At 31.1% G+C, this 21062-nt stretch overlaps 1 long non-coding RNA gene across 10 annotated transcripts; it reads right to left on the bottom strand.

Moving 5' to 3' along the window:
• Nucleotides 1–7577: 7577 nt before the first annotated feature.
• LOC114392467 lies at nucleotides 7578–20018 on the bottom strand. Of its 10 annotated transcripts, none has more exons than XR_003662310.1 (8): nucleotides 19731–20017; nucleotides 19412–19650; nucleotides 18431–18558; nucleotides 16065–18240; nucleotides 15207–15317; nucleotides 15005–15097; nucleotides 14556–14578; nucleotides 7578–7944 (listed from the first exon to the last, which is right to left on the bottom strand). It is a non-coding gene; the product is annotated as an uncharacterized LOC114392467 (long non-coding RNA). The 10 variants fall into 10 exon arrangements; XR_003662311.1 differs by lacking the exon at nucleotides 18431–18558 and adding an exon at nucleotides 15791–15859; XR_003662312.1 differs by lacking the exon at nucleotides 18431–18558 and having other exon boundaries at nucleotides 16065–16740; nucleotides 18126–18240; nucleotides 19065–19650; nucleotides 19731–20015.
• Between the last annotated feature and the right edge of the window lie 1044 nt (nucleotides 20019–21062).

Raw genomic sequence — 21062 nt, 5'->3', positions numbered from 1 at the left:
CACTTGTACTCCATATGAAGATTTTTCTTTCGTTTTCTGTTCTCTGGTGGATGTGAGGACTAGGAAAGTTTCTTATTTTTTCTTTAATCAGGGAAACTAAAGCAATCATGTCTCGTTGGTATTCATTAAGTGCAATGTTTTTTCACTTTGTTGATGAACACCACAATATTTTTTGTTCATTTATCTATAATATTTTTTATAAACTTTTTCTTACAAAGCAAGTGTAGATATTTGAAAATCCATAACTCCCTATCTCCAAAATGCAGTATGCATAATCCATGTAAAATAATATAAATAAGATAATTTAAGAGAACGATGAGGCTTCATTGGTGTCATTCATCAATTAGACATGCAATGCAAGCCTTAGGCACCTCTCACATCAAGGCAGTGCCTCCTCCCAAAAAGTGTACATCCTCATATACTTCAATTCCTTTCCACCACATATAACACACTCTTTTTCAATTGTTCTACACTAACATAAAATCCAAGCCTCAACAAATCTGAATTGTTTGTCATCTACCACACCCTAATTTTCCTTGTTCAGAGAAATTCTCAATGAAAACACCCACAAAGTGTTCAAAAGTATAATACATGTTTAATTGTTTATGGCATATATATATATATATATATATATATATATATATATATATATATATATATATATATATATATATATATATATATATATATATATATATAATGAGAAATGATCAAATTACACTGGTGTAACTTAAGCAATTATTACACCATTTAATAATTTCATATAGAATATAATTTTTATAAATTCAATCGTTGAATTATATTTCTTTATTTCCAAGATTGTTTGTGTCAAATATTGTCAAAATTAAACATCAATAACTAGGTAATCTAATGATTCATATTTTAGTATATTTTTTCCAACATATTTTAATATATTTTGAAAATTTTATATTGCATCGATTTTAATATATGTGAAAGAGGTAACAAATAATTTTTTATAAATACGAAATTTTATATATATGATCTTTGTGAAAGAAACTTGCAATCCAACAATAGGTTTTAAAAAATATTATCGAATGGAAAAATTATTGAATAATGCAATAGTTGGTCAAAGTTACACCCGTATAATTTGATTCCTCCTCTCTATCTATCTATGTATATATATGGGATTACTAACATATTGTAAACTCTTTTTTAGTTGGAGTATGTTAGCAACCTACACAAAAAAGTTGGACAAAAAACCTAACTTACATGTATGCAAATGCACTAAATTTATGTTATATACAAAACCTAATATATATATATATATATATATATATATATATATATATATATATGACTCTTTGTCATTCTTTGTCATTACTTTCATGGATTCCCTTTTTTTAAGGTAGAAGTTAAGAATTAATTTTTAAAATTAAATATACCTAACTTACATATATGTAGATGCACAAAATCTTTTATATATAGAACTACTCAAAAAAAGAGTTAAATGGGAGATAATTTTACCATCTTTTTTTAACTCTTTTTGTGTAGTTACGTATCTATCATAAATTTAGTATGTTTGTATATATGTAAATTTGGTATATTTAATTTTTCTAAATATGTAGGTTTGATCTTATATAAGAGAATCAATAAAAATGATGACAAGTAAGGAGTCAAAAGATGAAGAAATGAAGCCACATTATGAGTGAGAAAGGCCAACTTAATGACTTTTTAAGTGCAATTTTGCTACTTACAATGTTATTCATGAACATATAAAAAATTTCTTAGAGATGCGTCTTGTCAAAACAATGGAAGGATTTATGAAATTCTTCTATAATCTTACTTTACATTCCATTGATTTCAGCAACCATCTTTTATTTGAATTTATCTCTGAGATTGTATCTTGCCAAGATGGTAGTCGTCCCCTACAAACTCTTGACTTGCATCTCCATAATTACTTTTAACCTAAGATATTACAAATTTTGTAGGATATATTGTATGTTATAATATCCAACAATTGAGTATATAAGTTTCATTCATCAATCATGAATCTTGCTTTGTTGAATTGTTTTTTGTTTTTTATTTTTTATTTTTATTGGTCTTTAGCATCTCCTAGTATCTTTTTAGTTTCACCATATGATGTAAAAAAAAAGAACAAAAATCCCCTAGTTTCTTGATCTTTTAGCATGATTAAGCTTGCATCTTGATAATGTTGCAATTTAAGCCCACACAGTGGTTGCAAAGGAGCAACAATAAAAGTTAAAAAGAACTTAGATAAGGTGTAGATATCATAGTTCCTTGATGATGAGTATATTTCATGATCAGACTGACAATTTTGCATTGGTTATATTGAGGGTTTCTTATCTATCTAAGACAAAGGCATTAGAAAAGATTTCCTTATGATCATTAATGCATAAAGTGTTTAACTCTTACAACTTGAGAAAAGGATTGACATGGATCACTTTTATCGAACAAAATTGTAGCACTATCAAGACGTAAATTGAATAATGTTGAAAGTTGAAGAGACTTGGGTATTTTTGTTCTTATTTTGGGATCATATGATGAAATTAAAATACTAAGAGATGTTAAAGATCAAAAACAAAAAACAGAAGTTGACATAACAATTTTTTATTTAAAATAATATATGCTAACATAATATACAAATAAATATTTTTTTAAAATATATTTTTATTTTAATATTTATATTATTACATTATTAAAAAAATACCATATTTTTTAATTATATTATTTAAGTAGTTAGATTATTATTGATTATATTAATATTCAATGGAGAGGTCATGTCATCTCTACTAGGGCTTACATTTTTTATGAACACCTGATTTAGCAACGAGGGTTCTTGCAATTATTTTCTTGGACACCTGATTTTAATCCTAGCACTGTGAAACAAACCAATACCCAATGTTGGAGTCAAATTCATGGCTTACCATAGGAGTATTGGTGTCCCACTATCATCTTTAACATAGCCAGAGGTGTTGGCATCCCTCTCGCCATGGATGATGCAACATCCAATAAATATTTTGGCCATTATGTCGGGGTCCTTGTCAACCTAGACTTGGCAAAAGATTTACGTGATCAGATTTTTGTGGAAAAAGAAGTTTATAAATTTTTCCTGGATATCTCTTATGAGAGATTGCCTTTGGTCTACCCCTCCTAGAAAATTGTGGGGCACTCCTTGGAGAATTGCAAGAAATGATCCCAGGTTCAAGAAGATTTTTCCAATAGTGAATCAAAGAAGTAGGTTTTTATGGTGAAAAGAATGATAGAATAGTTGTTATTCAAAATTTTCCCAGCACCTTCTTTAACTCTTTTTATGTGTAACTAGTTCACTTACTCGCACGGGTAAGCTGAAAAATAAAGATTACAACACATGTATGGATTATACAGTTATAATATTGTTATTTATAAAATTTGAAAGCAAGTTAATGAGGAAAAAATTAATATAAGGTAAAAATGAATCATCACTACATATAAACTAATTTGAACAAAATGGAAATTACAAAGTTATAATGTTAAAACATTGTAGCAAAAGAAAGACGATTCAATTTACAAAAATTTACAATTGTCATATTCACATTGTAGTCTATTTACAAACATGCCCAAAACAAAACATAGTTAACATTTGGATCACAAAATTCAAAGACTTTTTTCATGTCAGGCTGCAAACTTTTTGTTTAAAAAAAAAACTCTCCTGCAGGATTCAATTTTTGTTGACTTTCTCCCGTCATTGTAAACAATGTGGCATTTGAGAGTGTCTTCTAAAATCAAATGACTGAACCTTTTTTCTTTCATAAAATAATACACACTATTTGGAACAAATGAAAAATGCAAAAATAAATGGGAGTAGAACGAAAATGCATATAAGCTAACACAATGCCATATGATAAATGATTTAATAAAAACACAAGAACAAATCAAAGTATTTTTTTAATTTCGAAAACAAAATTAAACCCCAAAAATATAAAAAGAAATATAAAAATTATTTAATTTTATATTTATATATAATTATTTAAAAAAAAAATGTATAAATGATGGTTAAGATAAGCGTGACGATGGAGCACCACAGGATCATATGTTATCCGTTATACTTGTTCCCTAACATCATTTCTATCCTTGTCCAAGGATCTCGACGACGATAATAAACAAATATAGAAGACAGAAAATGAATATTGATAACAATAATAATTACCATAGATACTTACATAGTATAATAGTAACAATGTAAAACTTATTTATTGAAAACCAAAACAAATATAATTGAAATACATAATATATTTTATAAAATAACATTGTGTATTTAGATTTGAGGATATACATGATATTCATGTTTTTTAAAATTTTGAGAAATAATGAAATACATATTTAATTTTGTTGAGGTTATTGTTGTTATAAATGTTGTTAGTATATTATTCACAAAAGACTAAACTATGAAGTAGAAATCTGAAACAACTAAACATATTGAAATGCATTCATAATAAATATTTTGAAGAACGATTGCAAGACTAATATGGAGCGTCAACTTGACAATGTCATGTGATAAATGATTTAATATAAACATGAGAACAAATACAAATATTAAAAAAAATTAAACAAAAAATATATTAAAAAAGTACTTAATCTTATGTTTATATATAACTATTTAAAAAAATGTATAAATGATGATTAAGATAAACATGACATCGGAGCACCACGAGATTGTATGGTATTCTTTATACTTGTTCCTTAAAATCGTCTCTATCCCCATACCTAGTTTTCAACCAAGATAATAAACAAATATAGGAGAGAGAAAATAAATAAATATTAATAGCAATAATAGTTACCACAACTGCTAACATAACATATTAATAACGGTGTAGAACTTATTTAATGAGAACCAAAACTAATATGACTCATACAGTATAATATATTTCATCAAATAGCACGTTCTATTTAGCTTCAATTTATATCCATGGCTATTCATGTTTTAAAATTTTATAAACAATGAAATATATATTTAATTTTATTGATAAAAACTAAGGAAATATTATTATATTGATAAATAAGGCTTATATTGTATGTTGAACTTTATTCTTGTTCCCTAACATCGTCTCCATCTCGTCGATATTCTCTACAATGATAATAAACAAATATAGAAGAGAATGATTATTAATAACAATAATAGTTACCATAGATACTTACATAGATTTTTGATGAATTTTTAGATACTTACCATAGATTTTGAAAAACATCATTAAAAAGAATGATAAGATAATTGGTGTATATATATTGTTAATGGTACAAACCAAATATCAAAATGCCATTATTTTAATATAAAAAATATACTTATATTTCTATTGTTTTTTAAAACCATTGTTTATTTTTATAAGAATCAAACTTAGGTTTTAAAGAGTTTATAACAACTAATACACATTATTTAACTAACTGGTTTAAATTCCTTAATGTTGAATTTCAGTATAGTCAATAATATAAAATTTTAAATAACCTTTTTATTATGAATGGATGTTAAAATAATTAAATAATATTGAATTTAATATTATACTTAAATTTTATCTTTTTTTATTTTATTATCATAAATCTCATATTGCTATTTGCATACATCAACTTCATATTTTTAATCGCATACAACCACTATGTTAAGTACATCTATGTAATATGACCAATATTATATACTATTTATGTTTTTCATTTTACCTTTTTTTTTGGAAATGCAGTTATTCATTATTAAAATTGATTTAATAAAGAAAATATAAAATAGGTTAATTTAATTGATCAAGAATATATTGAATAAGATAATATATTTTTAATCAATTCAAATATGGATTTTATTTTAAATTATCATTTCTGTTGTACACAACTACATATTATTTAATAAATTTTTAATATATCAAGTTATAGATATGATAAAAAAATATTACATTTTAATTTAAATATCTTGATCAACTTAAGCAATGTAGAGACCTATGAAACAAATTAAATGAATAAATAGGTGATAAAATTAACTCAATAAAGAATGTTGATTTTACAAAGATTAGTGGCACACATGGTCAAAGAAAATGGAAAAAAAATTTGAAAATTAATTTTATTTTGAAGAAAAGGACTAAACTATCAGTGACACACATTACACACCTTATTTTTGGGTTGATCCAACCATTTCTGTCATGATTTATTGTCAATGTTTTTAATTGGAGTTTTGTTCATTTGATTTCATGATTGTTGCATGCTTTTGGAAGAATTAGTACATGATTGATTATGTTTCCCTTGTCTATCATGTGGCAACCCAAAAACAACACGCACAAACCATGAGGAAGATAGTAAAGGAAGATAGTAACTCTCTTTCTGGCGGTTGTTTTATTGGATGTGAATGAATAAAATTAATAAAATTTGAGTAAGAGTTTTTAAATGTGGAATAAAAAAGAAAATAAATCCATAAATTAGTAAATAAAAAACAATATTATTATAAAATTAATGTTTTCAATATTTTAAATTAATCAAATTAATAATGATAAAAACTTCAAATAATAATGACAATAACAATATAAGAATGATAATAATTAAATACACAAACAATAACATGAAATATATTGTTCCATGAAAAGTGTGGGATTTAAGTGAAGATACATGAAAAATAGTTAATATTTTCACTTTATATAAATAATTAAAGTGACATATTAAAAATATATTAATTGTTAACGCTTTTAGACAGTAATTTATAAATCATCACACATTGAATATATATAAAGACAAAAAAAAAAAATCACCAGCGTTTAAATAATCAATCAATTCATATACTGAAAAAAGAGTTAACATCAAAAAATCACCCGCGTTTAAATAATCAATCAGTTCATATATTGAAAAAAGAGTTAACATCTTCACTTTTCATAACTAAAATGATAAGTAAAAATAAATAGAGAAAAATTGAAGTATTTTTTATTTTTTTTAAGCTCAGGCCTAGATTATTTATATCGGGCTCATGTCAAATCCTTTTTTTATAACTTATTTGTGCGTAACTCGTAGATCCTTTTTTTTTATTCTTTCCATTTTTTCTGTCTCTTTTTTACTCACTTAAGAATTCCTCTTCTTAACTAATTTGAATTAAGTTTAAAAACCATTTTCTTCCTCTCATTTCAAATATTTTCTTATTTCAAATTTTTGTGTTGCCTAAGTCCAAATTTATTTTTCCTTCAATTTTGTTTTCGGTTTGTGGTTGGGTTTTTTTTATCTGAAAACATGTTTCCTATTTTCTAATTTGGTTTTAGCCAAACACATGTCTTGTGTAGACTATAAATATCTTTTTTGAGTCACAATTATGCTTAAGTTAGATAACATTATTAAGATGATAATTTTTTTTCTTTGAATATTTAACACAATTACTAATTTATGACTCTTAGAATAGTTGCTCCTCGTAATTGCTTGTAAAAATATTGTCTATAAATGATTCTTCATATTATTATTTTGTTTTTTTAAAAAGGAATTCATTTGGGCATGATACTTTATTAATTCAACAATTTTGTTTCTGATAAATACCAACTATAGCGGACAACCCATTAATTTTAAGCCTTTTGTCGAATATAAAATAGTCCTACATCACACATAACTAATGATTGAGGGAAAAAGGAAGATATATAAAATTTATAAGTTCGTTAGAGTTAAAAAGTTTAAGACCTAAAAGAATAGAAAGTTTTCCTATATCACTACCCTGTGACTACGAATCGGTAGTTCCTGGCCTCTTTAAACTGCTAGTTCTTTTGTGTTTTGTACTAGAGGATGTTGGAGTAACTGTTACATCGAAAGAACTCTGATGTCATAACTTTTAGGCAAGACCCAACAACAATGGATATAGCCCATATTTCCTCTAAGAAATCCTCATCAATGACCATTGGCGGATCAACAATTTTTGTCACCTCAAGTAATACTTTTCCAAAGCAATAAACGCCATAGGCACAAATTGATGTTTATGAACCTGTTCTATAGTAAATAAAATTCATGTCATAATAATAGATTGAAAGAAATATTTCTAACTATTTCAACATCTATTTCTCTACATTCATATGCACCTCAAGATAGAAAAAAGGAAAACACAATTAACATAAGCACATAAAATAAACCACAACATAAAAGTGGAGAAGGATGAAGGCCCATAGGCACTACCAAGAGTCTTAATTGTTGTTGAAGGCCCAAACTAATTTGAAGGTCATGCCAAATAAGTTTTTTCTATTTCTATTTTTTTGTTGTCATTTTGGCCAAAACTAATTTGAAGGCTCATGCCATTTTTTTTTTCTATTTTTTGTTTTAATTTTAAATTAAATAAAATTGGTGCCTTTCCAGCTGCACCTCAGATACATTATATGTATTGAACTCATTTTCAATAAAAAGGACTTTTGGCATTTTGCGAATATTTTGCGAGAGCTTCTCTCTGGGTTCCTTGTTGAACCAATCTCAAACTTATCAAGGTAATCCTTATGGCATCTACCCTGACTTATCTTTCCTCTCTAGAAGTGGCATCATCCAAACTCTGTGTCTTGTATCAAGTGATCTGCTCCTAGTAAGGATTACATCATCTGGTATCAGAGCTTCGGCTCTTGATACAGGTTCTATCCTATCCAATTTTTATTTTTATTTTTTTCTCTTTGTGATTTGTCTCAGGTTCGTGTTTTGTTCTGTAATTTGCGTTCTTGTTTGCGTGTCTGTTTGTGTTCTTGTTTGCATGTCTGTTTGCGTTCTTGTTAGCATCTTGTTTCGTTGTTGCTTTGCTCTTGTTCTTGCTTCGTTATGTTTCAAATTTCTGTTTCAATTCTGTTTGGGGACAATTTTTCTTTCCTGGATGAATTTGGGGTTTAGGAGGTCAAATTGCCTAATTGCCTATTGAACGAATTTCCTAAATTATCCTAGACAAATTTGAAAAGAAAGCATTATTAAAAAGAAGTTGCAGAAAGTTTGAAAAAATAGTTTTTTTTTTAAAAAAGTGGGTGTTTGATCTTTGAACACAGATTTGAGGCGGTTAGAGCCGTTTTATGCAAAAATCTTGTTTAGGATTTGCCAAGGGATTCTCCTCTCAATTATGAGCATTTTGATTTATAGTGGGCCTTAAAAGGATAACCGTAACAAAAGTTATGACCATTTGAAGTTTACATGTCATTGAAATCTGTTATTCAAATCAGTTATCAAAATATGTTATCCAAATATGTTATTCAAACCTATTATTCAAGTCTGTTATCCAAATCTGTTATCCAAATCTGTTATTCAAATCTATTATCCAAATCTATTATCCAAATCTATTATTGAGTCCGTGATAATTAAGCTGTCTTTCCTGTTCTATTACCTTGTGTGTCCAATTTGATTCATCTAGGAACTTAAGAGGGAATGAGTGGTAAAAGGCAAGAGTGAAAACATCACACAAAAGCCTATATTGAGAGCATCAAACATGAGTGTGCTTCCATCAAAGAGAGAAACATGTGAGTAGAGTGTGGTGAGGTCCTGAAACCTTTGTTTAAATTAATGCAAATTTTTCTGCTCTTTAATTATGGTAGGAACAGGTGACGGTGGTGGTGAATATCATTAACTGGATAGATCTCAGCGTTTATATTGGACGTGATGAACAGATACAACGTTTGCTGAACCATAACAATGAAAAGCTCTATGCATGAATTAAAGGATTGGAGAACCAACTAAATTAGAATACTGGAAGACATTATGGTGGGAACAGAGGGGGCAATGATGGACCCAGGCAAAACAGAATGGAGGGGCAGAATATAATTGAGGGAGTAAAACTCAATGTACCTCATTTCAAAGGTAGGAGTGACCCAGACGCCTACCTTGACTGGGAGATGAAGATTGAGCATGTATTCTCTTGCAATGATTATACTGAAGAACAGAAGGTAAAGTTAGCAACAACTAAATTCTCAGACTATGCCCTTGTTTGGTGGAATAAAAATCAAAGAGAGATGATGAGAGAGGAACGGCGGGAGATAGATACATGGACTGAGATGAGAAGGGTTATGCAAAAGAGGTATGTTCTAACTAGCTACAACAGAACCATGCGACAGAAACTCCAGAGGCTGTCTCAAGGAAGTCTGACTGTGGAGAAGTATTACAAAGAGATGGAGATGACACTAGTGAGGACAAACATTGAAGAGGAAACTAAGGACACAATGACTCATTTTCTGAGTGGCCTAAATCCTGACATTAGAGATGTTGTTGAATTACAGGAGTACGTGGAATTGGATGACTTCCTGCATAAGGAAGTTTGGGTTGAACAACAACTGAAGAGAAAAAGCGCAGCAAGAAGGAACTCATCCAGCACCTTCAACTAGAACTGGACCAACAAATCCAAGAAGGAGGGAGGCAACTCATCCAGCCCATCAACACAGTCTTCACATGGAATGTCAGTAGCTAGAACTAAGCATAATTCTACCCCATGATCCAACACCGGTACCAGAAACATAAAATGCTTCAAATGCTTAGGCAGAGGACATATTGCTTTTGACTGTCCAACCAGGAGAACCATGATCATGAAGGCAGATGGAGAAATCACCAGTGAATCTGAAATCAGTGAAGAAGAAGAGGTGGAAGAAGAGCTTGAGGAGAAAGCTATGCAGGGTGATATGCTAATGGTGAGAAGGCTCTTGTGAAGTCAGATGCAGCCACTGGACGACACCCAAAGAGAAAATATTTTCCACACCAGATGTACAATTAATGGCAAGCTTTGGTCTTTAATTGTTGATGGAGGAAGCTATACCAATGTTGCAAGTTCCAGGTTAGTGTCCAAACTGAATTTGGATACTAAGCCCCATCCTAGGCCATACAAACTTCAATGGCTTAGTGAAGATGAAGAGGTAAAAGTGACTCAGCAGGTTGAGGTGTGTCTCACCATTGGAAGATAGAATGATATGGTGCTGTGTGATGTGGTTTCAATGGAGGCGACTCATATACTGTTTGGAAGACCATGGCAGTATGACACCAAAATAATGCATGATGGCTTCACCAACAAGATTTCTTTCCAGCACCATGACCAGAAAATTATTCTTAAACCTTTATACCCTAGAGAAGTGTGTGATGACCAAATCAGAATGAGGGAAAAGAGAGAACAAAAGAAAGAAAAGAGTGAAGCACCAAAGAGGAATAGGAAAAAGAAGAGTGATACACGTGAGGGAAAGAGTGATACACGTGAAAGAAAAAGTGATACACATGAGAGAAATTTTAATTGTTTAGCAAAGGCAAGTGAAGTGAGGAAAGTGTTATTTGCTCATGAGCCGCTCTATCTACCGTACTGCAAAGACAGTAAAGTTTTTGCTGATAATTCTAATGAGTTAACTATTTTTGTCTCTCCTAGTGTTGAACTCTTATTGCAGGAATTTAAAGATGTCTTTCCTAAGGAGATTCCTCATGGATTGCCACCTTTAAGAGGCATAGAACATCAAATTGACCTCCTTCTAGGAACTTCATTGCCTAACCGGCCAGCTTACAGAAGCAATCCCTAAGAGACTGAGGAGATTCATAAGCAAGTGCAAGACCTCAAGCAGAAGGGGTGGGTGTTGTTGGATCGAGTGGCCTCAGAATAATTAAGAAGGGGGGGTTGAATTAATTATTCCTAAACCTTTACTAATTAAAAATTACTCTTCTAAGGCTTTTACTAAAGTGTTAAGAGAATGAGGAGAAGAAGAGAAACTTAACAGAAAGTAAAAGCGAAAATTAAATGCACAGCGGAAAGTAAAAGAGTAGGGAAGAAGGAAACAAACACACAAGAGTTTTTATACTGGTTCGGCAACAACCCGTGCCTACATCCAGTCCCCAAGCGACCTTCGGTCCTTGAGATTTCTTTTAACCTTGTAAAAATCCATTTACAAGCAAAGATCCACAAGGGATGTACCCTCCCTTGTTCTCTTTGAACCTAGTGGATGTACCCTCCACTAGAACTGATCCACAAGAGATGTACCCTCTCTTGTTCTCAGTCAAACCCAAGTAGATGTACCCTCTACTTGTACCACAAAGGATGTACCCTCTACTTGTACCACAAAGGATGTGTTAAGACAAAGATCTCAGGCGATTAAACCTTTGATACTTTGTGAATAGGGATACAAAAGGATTCTCAGGCGGTTAGTCCTTTGAAAACTTTTGTATAAGGGAAAGGGAAGAATCAAAAGAATTTTCAGACTGTGTCGTTTTGAATTCTTTGACAAGGGAAAAGGGATATATAAAAGAATTCAGGCGGTTAGTCCTTCGTTCTTTTGGAAAAGGGAGAAGAGAGACACAAAAAGAATTCAGGCGGTTAGTCCTTGGCGAATTCTTTTTGGCAAAGGGAGAAGGGAATGAAAAAGATGAATAGCACAAGTTTTTGAACAAAGAACTTTTCTTGGAAGAGAAAGTTTTGAACAAAAACTTCTAGAAAGATGAAGAGAAGATGAAACAGAACAACTGTTGAAAGAGATGAAAGAAAATATTGAAAGATGATTGAAAGAAATGATTGAGATGAATTGATAGAAAGATTGCTTAGAAAGATTGATTGAAAAAACAAAACAAAGCCTTGCTTTTATAGACTCTTCATGTGTGGTCAAGAGAACCATTTTGAAGAGTTATAACTTTTAGAAAAACTTAAAACCAATTTGAAAAAGTCAAAAACCATTTGAAGAGTTACATCTTTTGATTTATTCAGAAACAACCACTGGTAATTGATTACCAAATTAGTGTAATCGATTACACAAAGCTTTTAGTGAAAGGATGTGACTCTTCATATTTGGATTTGAATTTCAACGTTCAAAGGCACTGGTAATCGATTACCAAAACATTGTAATCGATTACAACTTTTTTGAAATCAATTGGAATGTTGTAAATTCATTTGAAAACTTTTTCAAATCCATTTTGCTACTGGTAATCGATTACAACAATCTGGTAATCGATTACCAAAGAGTAAAAACTCTTTGGTAAACATGTTTTGAGAAAAATCCATGTGCTACTCAATTTTTGAAAAAACCTTTTCATACTTATCTTGATTAAGTCTTCTCTTGATTCTTGAATCTGGAGTCTTGAATCTTGTTCTTGATTATTCTTGATTCTTGAAAACTTGAAACTTGAAACTTATCTTGAATCTTTCTCTTGATTCTTGAATTCTTTGGCATCATCAAAATAACCTTTGAAGGCATTGCTTCCACAGGTGCAAGAAAGCTTGAGTCCGTGTGCCGTCTCAGTTATTCTAGTGCCAGAGAAAGATGGCCAAACTTAGCATAAGGAAGCACAGGTTAAAGTTGAGTATGTGAAAAGATTGCATGAGCAAGTGAAGGCTCAAATTGCAAAGAAGAATGAAAGCTATGCCAAGCAAGCCAACAAGAACAGGAAGAAAATGGTATTTGAACCAGGTGATTGGGTTTGGGTACACATGAGGAAGGAGAGGTTCCCTAAACAAAGGAAGTCCAAACTTCAACCTAGAGGAGACGGACCTTTCCAAGTACTTGAGAGGTTCAATGACAATGCTTACAAGATCGATATTCCAGGTGAGTATGGAGTAAGTTCTTCATTTAATGTTGCTGACTTGACTCCATTTGTTGCAGGTGGTGATTTTGAAGATTTGAGGGCAAATGCTTTTCAAGAAGGAGGGAATGATGAGAATCCAAAAACAACCCAAATGCATGGACCTATGACCAGGAGTAGGACCAAGCAGTTAGAGGATACCCTCCAATAAATGGTATCAGACATACTTAACAAGGCCCAAGTGGAGAAGGATGAAGGCCCAGAGACAATACCAAGAGTCTTGATTGTTGCTGAAGGCCCAAACTAATTTGAAGGTCATGCCAAATATGTTTTTTATATTTTTAGTTTTTCATTTTCATTTTGGCCCAAACTAATTTGAAGGCCTATGCCATTTTTTTTATATTTTTCGCTTTAATTTTAAATTAAATAAAATTGGTGCCTTTCCAGCTGCACCTTAGATACACTATACGTATTGAACTCATTTTCAATAGAAGGGACTTTTGGCATTTTGCGAATATTTTGTGAGCGCTTCTTTCTGGGTTCCTTGTTGAACCAATCTCAAACTTATCAAGGTAATCCTTATGGTGTTTACCCTGACTTATCTTCCCTTTCTGAAAGTGGCATCATCCAAACTCTGTAACCTGTATCAAGCGATCCGCTCCTAGTAAGGATCACATCAAAGTGGTAACAACTAAACAATGTTCCCTTTCAACTCTAGATGCCACAAAGTTGAGTCTGACACTAAAATCCCATATTTACTTTGTGGCTTGCAGTCCACACCAACAGTGACAGATTGATAATCCATAAAAACACACCATTATATATCAACTAATAGACAATAATTCTTGTTGTTGCACGAAGTGTATGCTCTTAGAGTTCTTCACACCATGGTCAAAATACGAAGCCTGTATTAGGATTAGTCTACTTTGTGTTCAAAACAACATATAGTTAGAATCAATCCTAAAGGACTTTGGGCAGGGGACAAAACAATTTCTTAGTATGCAAGAAATACTTGTAAGACAATAAGAGGTACAGTATGAATGATAAAGGCATGCAATCAAGGATAAAACTGACTACAAATATAAACCAAAAACTAAAATTGAGTTTGTACTTACCAAATGTGCCTTGTTCAGAAGACCTGCACATTAAAAATAAATGTGTAAATAGATAAATAATTCCAAAAGTAAATGTGTATACCTTACTATCTATGTTCTTTCCTTGTGCCTACAGAGCACTTGACATAGATTAAATTAATCTTAAAGAAGTAACCTAAAAGCAAAGGGATTTGTTTCCATGCCTCGCATATTGCTATGATCAAGTCAAAACTACAAAATAAAGAACCTTCCTAACCATTAAATATACTCCATTAGGTTTGTAAAACATTATTTGAAATAAATTATTTTGGACACATGACATTTAAGGAATAATAAGTCTAATCAAAGCTGACCACAACAATAATACAGTCAAACTTGAAATTTGGAAATGGAACAACTTGTAGTGAGTATTTAAAAAAATTCAACTCAAGTACTTAATATAAATAAAACACGTGTAAGAGAATTCATACCACAAATAGTTCATGTAGTCCAACGGGTGCAGTTACATTGTATGACACATCTGGGTGTTCCTTCACTACCTCTGCACTTAAGGAAGGAATATCCTGCATAATAGTGAAGTTTAAATTTTTTTGCATATTTTCTATCTTCATAAGTCAAAGAATCATTTTCCCAATTTATAGAAAAGTAGGAGAGAATTCTATGCAGACCTACCTGACTCCAATGCCTCCCAGGAAAGAGAATAAAGGGACAAACAATAATGTGATGAACACCTTGTTCAATGCAAGATTCAAAAGCATCTCTTATTGACGGTTCTGCTAATTCCTGTAAATGCAAAATACAATTATGAAACATCATGAATTTTCTCCATAGCTAAAATTTTGTCATGAAATGAAAAGGCAAAGACATGGCTAGATGCACAAAGAAAATTGTGTTTCTACAACTGTTATTTCAGTCATCCAAATCTAGATTCAGGTCAGGCTGAGAAATAAAGGGTATACATCTCCACTATATTTCCTCATATCGGCAAATCATGCATTATTGTGCATGCCAAACAACCCAAAGAAAATGCTAAGAATCCTAAAATAACGCTAGACTTGCTCACATGCTTGTAAGTTCTTTTTTAAGACCTAGGAAGCTTTATCTTTAAATGGAGGCAAGAGATTGAAAATAGCCTATAGGCTGTAACAGCTTAAGTATGAAGTATCTATCTACCATCATTCAGATTTCATTTTTTATCTTCATATGGTCTTTAGGCACAAGACATGATGAAAATGTCAACAAATTACATAAATTACCATATGAGTAGGCTCCACTAGTAAATGTGTCATTTTCTGAATTGGCTTCTACAACCTCTTCCAGTTGAGCTTTGTTAAATACATTATTATAGGTCAAGGTTTGTCAAAAGTAAATAATGTCATAGAACCATGTGGGAAATGAAATAAAAATACCAAGTAAATAAATAAATCACACAATGAATAGAAAAAAGACACATTTCAGACACTACAATAAATATATCTTTCTAGTTCTTCAAATTAAGCTCCATATGTTATGTTAGTTAATTCTCCCCACCTAGTTCTTCAAGGCTGATTTGCTAATTCTCTGAGTTTTAGATGCTCCTTCAAAGATATTCATGGTTTTTGCAGCTTCATCTTCTCGCATAAATCACATCAAGTCATCCAAGTATGTATACTTACAAAACAGAAAGCAATAAGATAATAGAGAAAAAGGAAATAAGCTATTATCCTCAATTATCAAAATTTGTATCAAACAACAAATCAAGGGAAAAACATAACATATAACTAAATAATTATTATTGAAATATTTTTTTCATTAAAATGTATAGGACAATTCAAAAAGTAATATGATTGAAATATATAATTAGAGTAAAAATAATCTGACCCTAAAGCCAGATAGTATAGGACAGTGCAAAATAACAACTCTTAATTGAGGCAACCTAGCTGCAAGATCCAAAGTTGGGCCACTGCCAACAGATTGCCTATAAACGATTATGCCTTCCTGCTTGGCTCTATAACTCTCTTCTAGACACTTGTATGCAGCCACAATGTCTGAGTATGTATTCTGCTTACTTGGCTACAGTTCAGGAAAAACAATATTCATCAGCATGTATGTTTACAACTATACCCCTATCCAAAATTAAGCATGACGAATCAGGATCTAACACGAATAACCATTTCATATAAACACAAACTTCCCTGATGACTGCCAGTATCTAGAATAGTCATACCTGCAAAACATCATAGATTGTCGTGAAAAAAACTCTCATTCAACACTCAATATTTTTGATTCAGCTCAAATAACTCAACATTTTCATTAAATTTTTGAGAGTGTATTCAATGTTCCAAAATGTTCAACATACATACATGACTTGGAATTCTTTGTGGTGAAAAATACAGTGATACAAGAAAAAAAGTGTGGATAACACTGACCTAGTATATAAAATTTAACCTACTACAGGTTGTCTAAACTGATTTTACATAAGAAAACATAAAATTTGCATAGCTGATAGATTTTATTATATGCAAAATATAAAAAAAATGATCTCCATTCTAACAAAAAATAATGTTACCAAGATTCCAGCAACCTTGGATTACAAACTATTTGCTCTTTAAGTGTAGGAATCACTTATTGACTAAGTAAAAAAAAAAAACTGAAACAATAAAATATAAAGAAGAACTCATGCAAAATTATCATGGTAGTAACGGATTTGCACGCTTGTCCTTCTTTAAAACAGGTCTGCATCCCTGTCCCAATTGGAAAATCTAAACCAACGGGAAAACAGGTCTCCAAATTATAAGGTGTGGCTACAATCCCAATCTAAACCACGCAGATCATCAATTGCTAAGCTAGAAGCATAAGCTTGACCAAATATGCCAGTACTTGGAAATGCCAAGTCTGCAAGTGGTTCTGAAGTTGTAGAAGGGGCATATGAACCATTATAGGAAGGAACATTATAGACAGAACCATTGCTACTAGGATCTCTTCCTTCATCTTTTTCTAAAGTACTTAGAAGTAGATCCTTGTCATTTGCTTCCACTCTCTGAGCTGGAACAATAGAATCTACAGATTCTGCACTAATAGATAGATTTCCAAGTTCATCTGCAAACTCAAATGTCCCTCGGTGTTCCTTATAAGTGAACATATAAGAAGGTTGCATGAATTTGCTATTGTTAGTTTGACAGATTTTAATATACACAAGCATCACAGTAATATAAACATGTTTCAACTTTCAAGTAACGTTACTGTAAGACAAGGTGTTTAATTTAATCTATCACACCACAAGGTGTTGAGACAGAAAGTTATTTGTACAATGTTTTATATTTTTAAAATGCTAAAATTGATTTCTAATGTAAATAACAAACCACAACATATTATTTAGAATATCTCAGGTTATTCAACAACTGAGGCAAGACTAAACATGAAACATTAAGAAGTAGACATGTTTTAAAGGGAAGAAACAAAAAAAAACTGTAAATGGTAAGGAGAATTATTTATTATTTTCTCCCCATTTTATGTTTAATTTTGTTAAAAGTGTAAAATATTTTATTATATTTAGAAATGGTGCAAAGTACTTCAAGTTAGTCCAAACTCATTGAATAATTATTTCACTACCCTGAGTATCAACAATTACTGAAACTGCTTGCTTTGCAGGGTTAACCACACTATTTGCCATTGATACATTGTATTGGAGAAACTTGTAATAAAATAAGGTCCTATCACGAACATCCTGCAATTAACAGAAAGCTAATTTAACATACCACAAAGCAAATATTCAAACAATTGACTGTTAGTTACATTGTCAAGAATCAAGGCCCTATCAAATTATAGTCTTTTGTACACAACTACACATTATTTAATAAATTTTTAAGGCTCTATCACAAACATCCTACAATTAACAAAAATCTAACTTAACATACCACAAAGCAAATGTTCAAACAATTCACTGTTTTGACAATACAAAGTAGTATATCAATGAACTCAAACATGTAAAAACATGTCTCTCAACCACCTCGTGATACTCTTCATGGATGACCTCTCTCAGGGTCTGCAAATTTTTTCAAAAATGGACTCAATTCAGGTGAATTGAAAGAACATTAGAAAAAAAATATATCAAAAAAATGAGACAAATCCAACTAAAATTCAGCCATTCTATTTTTCAGTTTATTTTTTAAAGAACTGCAAAATTAATACAAGGTACAAATGAAAAAAACTCTCATTCCACACTCAATATTTTTGGTTCAGCTCAAATAACAATATTTACTTTAATCAAATCCTTTACTCTACAAATAAAGTACCTGTACTTACAGAATTTTTTTGCCACAAACGATAGTATAGTATAAAAAAAATAAAGCAATTTCACAAGGCTAGACAAAAAAAAGGTTTAGAAAACTCAGTTTATTTGGGCATTTCATCAAACATACAACTTACATCCCATTTGGCACATTACCAAAACTATGTAGTTTCCTCATGGACATGGTTAAAAATTGAAAATGGGACTGAACTATGCTAGGCATCTCAATTTTATTTATGCAAAATGGTTGACTATCTTACCTTTCCAGACCTATGGTCAGGAACTTTGAAACTACCTTCAAACCAAGAGCATGTTCATCAACAGTGACAATTGTGAAGAGCTAGAATGCACAAGAGTAGGTTATGGCAAGCAAGTTCATCAAACTTTGACATTAAAATCACAAAAGTAAAAATGAAAAGAAAAAAAGGTGAATGATAATCACCACATACCCACAACTTCTTGTTGTTGGAAAAAACCCTTTCGATTTCTCAAATGAAAAACATCAAGAAATTCATTAAACAAAATGAGGAAAATTAAAAACAAATATGAAATAGCTGTAACAATAAGAAAGGTGAAAATGACAAAAAGGATGAGAAAACAAACATACCAATGGTATTGATGCGGTGGTGAAAGAACTCACTGTTCAGCAGTAGCGACGATAAAGGAGATTACTACTCAGTGGAGATGGTGGTGAAGGAAGTTGTAGTCGAGCGGCATTGAAATTGAAACACAACAAATAAAAACTGGTCACACATACTTCAGGTTTTCCAGCATATAGCGTGAACAATGAACATAGCTCGACGACATGAACTCACAGGTCTGGAACCTAGTCAGACATAGCCTGGTCTTTTGAAATTTGAAAATCAAATTGAAATTAAGTCGGGAAATGCTGGAACGAAAAAAAGAGGAAGCAAAGCGCAACATACTGGCTCAAATTTATGTTATAGCGTCAACAACTGAACATAGCTTAGTGACATGAACTAACAGGTTTGGAAGCTAGCCGCACGTAGCTTGGGTTTTGGAAATTCAAATTGAAATTTAAAAAAAACTGGGAATGGGTGGAATGAAGAAGCAGAGGAAGAACGTGGGTTTTGCAAGCGGAAGCAATAAAATAATGCCAAAAATCGGAGGAGATGATGCGTGGAAGAACTAGTTGTTCTTTTATTACTAAAGATAAATTCTGCATATGACATAAATTTAGTCTATCTGCATATATGTTAGGTATATGTTTAATTTTCTTAATTAATTTGTAACTTTGACCTTACAAAAAGAGATTCCATGAAAATAATGACAAGGAGTAAGACTCGGAAGATGAAGATCAAAAGTCATAGTCAAAGTGAGAAAAGCTTTATGACTTACCTAGTGGAATTATGCTACATATAATGTTATTCATGAACATACAAGATATTGTTCTAACAAGCATTTTCTCAACAGAGTCAAAGGATTTTGGAAATTCCTCTCTAATATATCTTAGGTTACATTCCATTAATTTCAACAACCGTATTCATTTCTTTGCATTGTTGTTTGGGATTGTGTCTCGTCATGATGGAAATCATCATTCCCTGCATACATTCGATTTCCATTGCCCTAATTACTTTAAACTAAATATTATGAAAAATATCATGGGCTATATAAGTGCCATAATATCCAACAATTATCTATGTCTCATTCATCAATATTGCTTTGGTGACTTCTATTTTTTGTTGTTAATCTTCAACATCTCTTAGTATTTCAATTTCACCATATGATGCTAAAAGAAAAACAAAAATACCCAAGTCTCTTTAACTTTCAGCATTATTAAGTTTACATCTTGGTAGTGTTACAATTTTGGCCAATGAAAATGATCATGCCAATCATTTTCTTAAATTGTAAGAGTTAAACACTCTCTGCATTAATGATAGTAAAGTACTCTTTCCCAATGCTTTTGTCTTAGATGGAACATAAATCCTCAATATAAACCAATGAAACACGTACCAATTTGATCATGAAATAGACCCAACATCACAAAACTAAAATCCTCAATCTTAACATTCACCCCTTCCAGCCCATACAGTGGTTGAAAAAGAGCAACATTAAAAGTTAAAGAACTTCGATTAGATGTATATATCATAGTTCTTTGATGGTGAGTATATTCCATGATCAAACTGACAAATTTTGCATTAGTTATGTTGGGGTTTCTGATTTATCTAAGATAAAAGCATTCAAATAAATTTATTTACGATCATCAAGGCATAGAGTGTTTAACTCTTACAACTTGA

Source organism: Glycine soja, chromosome 17 (assembly GCF_004193775.1).
Source record: "Glycine soja cultivar W05 chromosome 17, ASM419377v2, whole genome shotgun sequence".
Taxonomy (NCBI): Eukaryota; Viridiplantae; Streptophyta; class Magnoliopsida; order Fabales; family Fabaceae; genus Glycine; species Glycine soja.
Note: the sequence above shows the minus strand (reverse complement) of the source record. Positions and strands in the feature narration are given on the sequence as shown.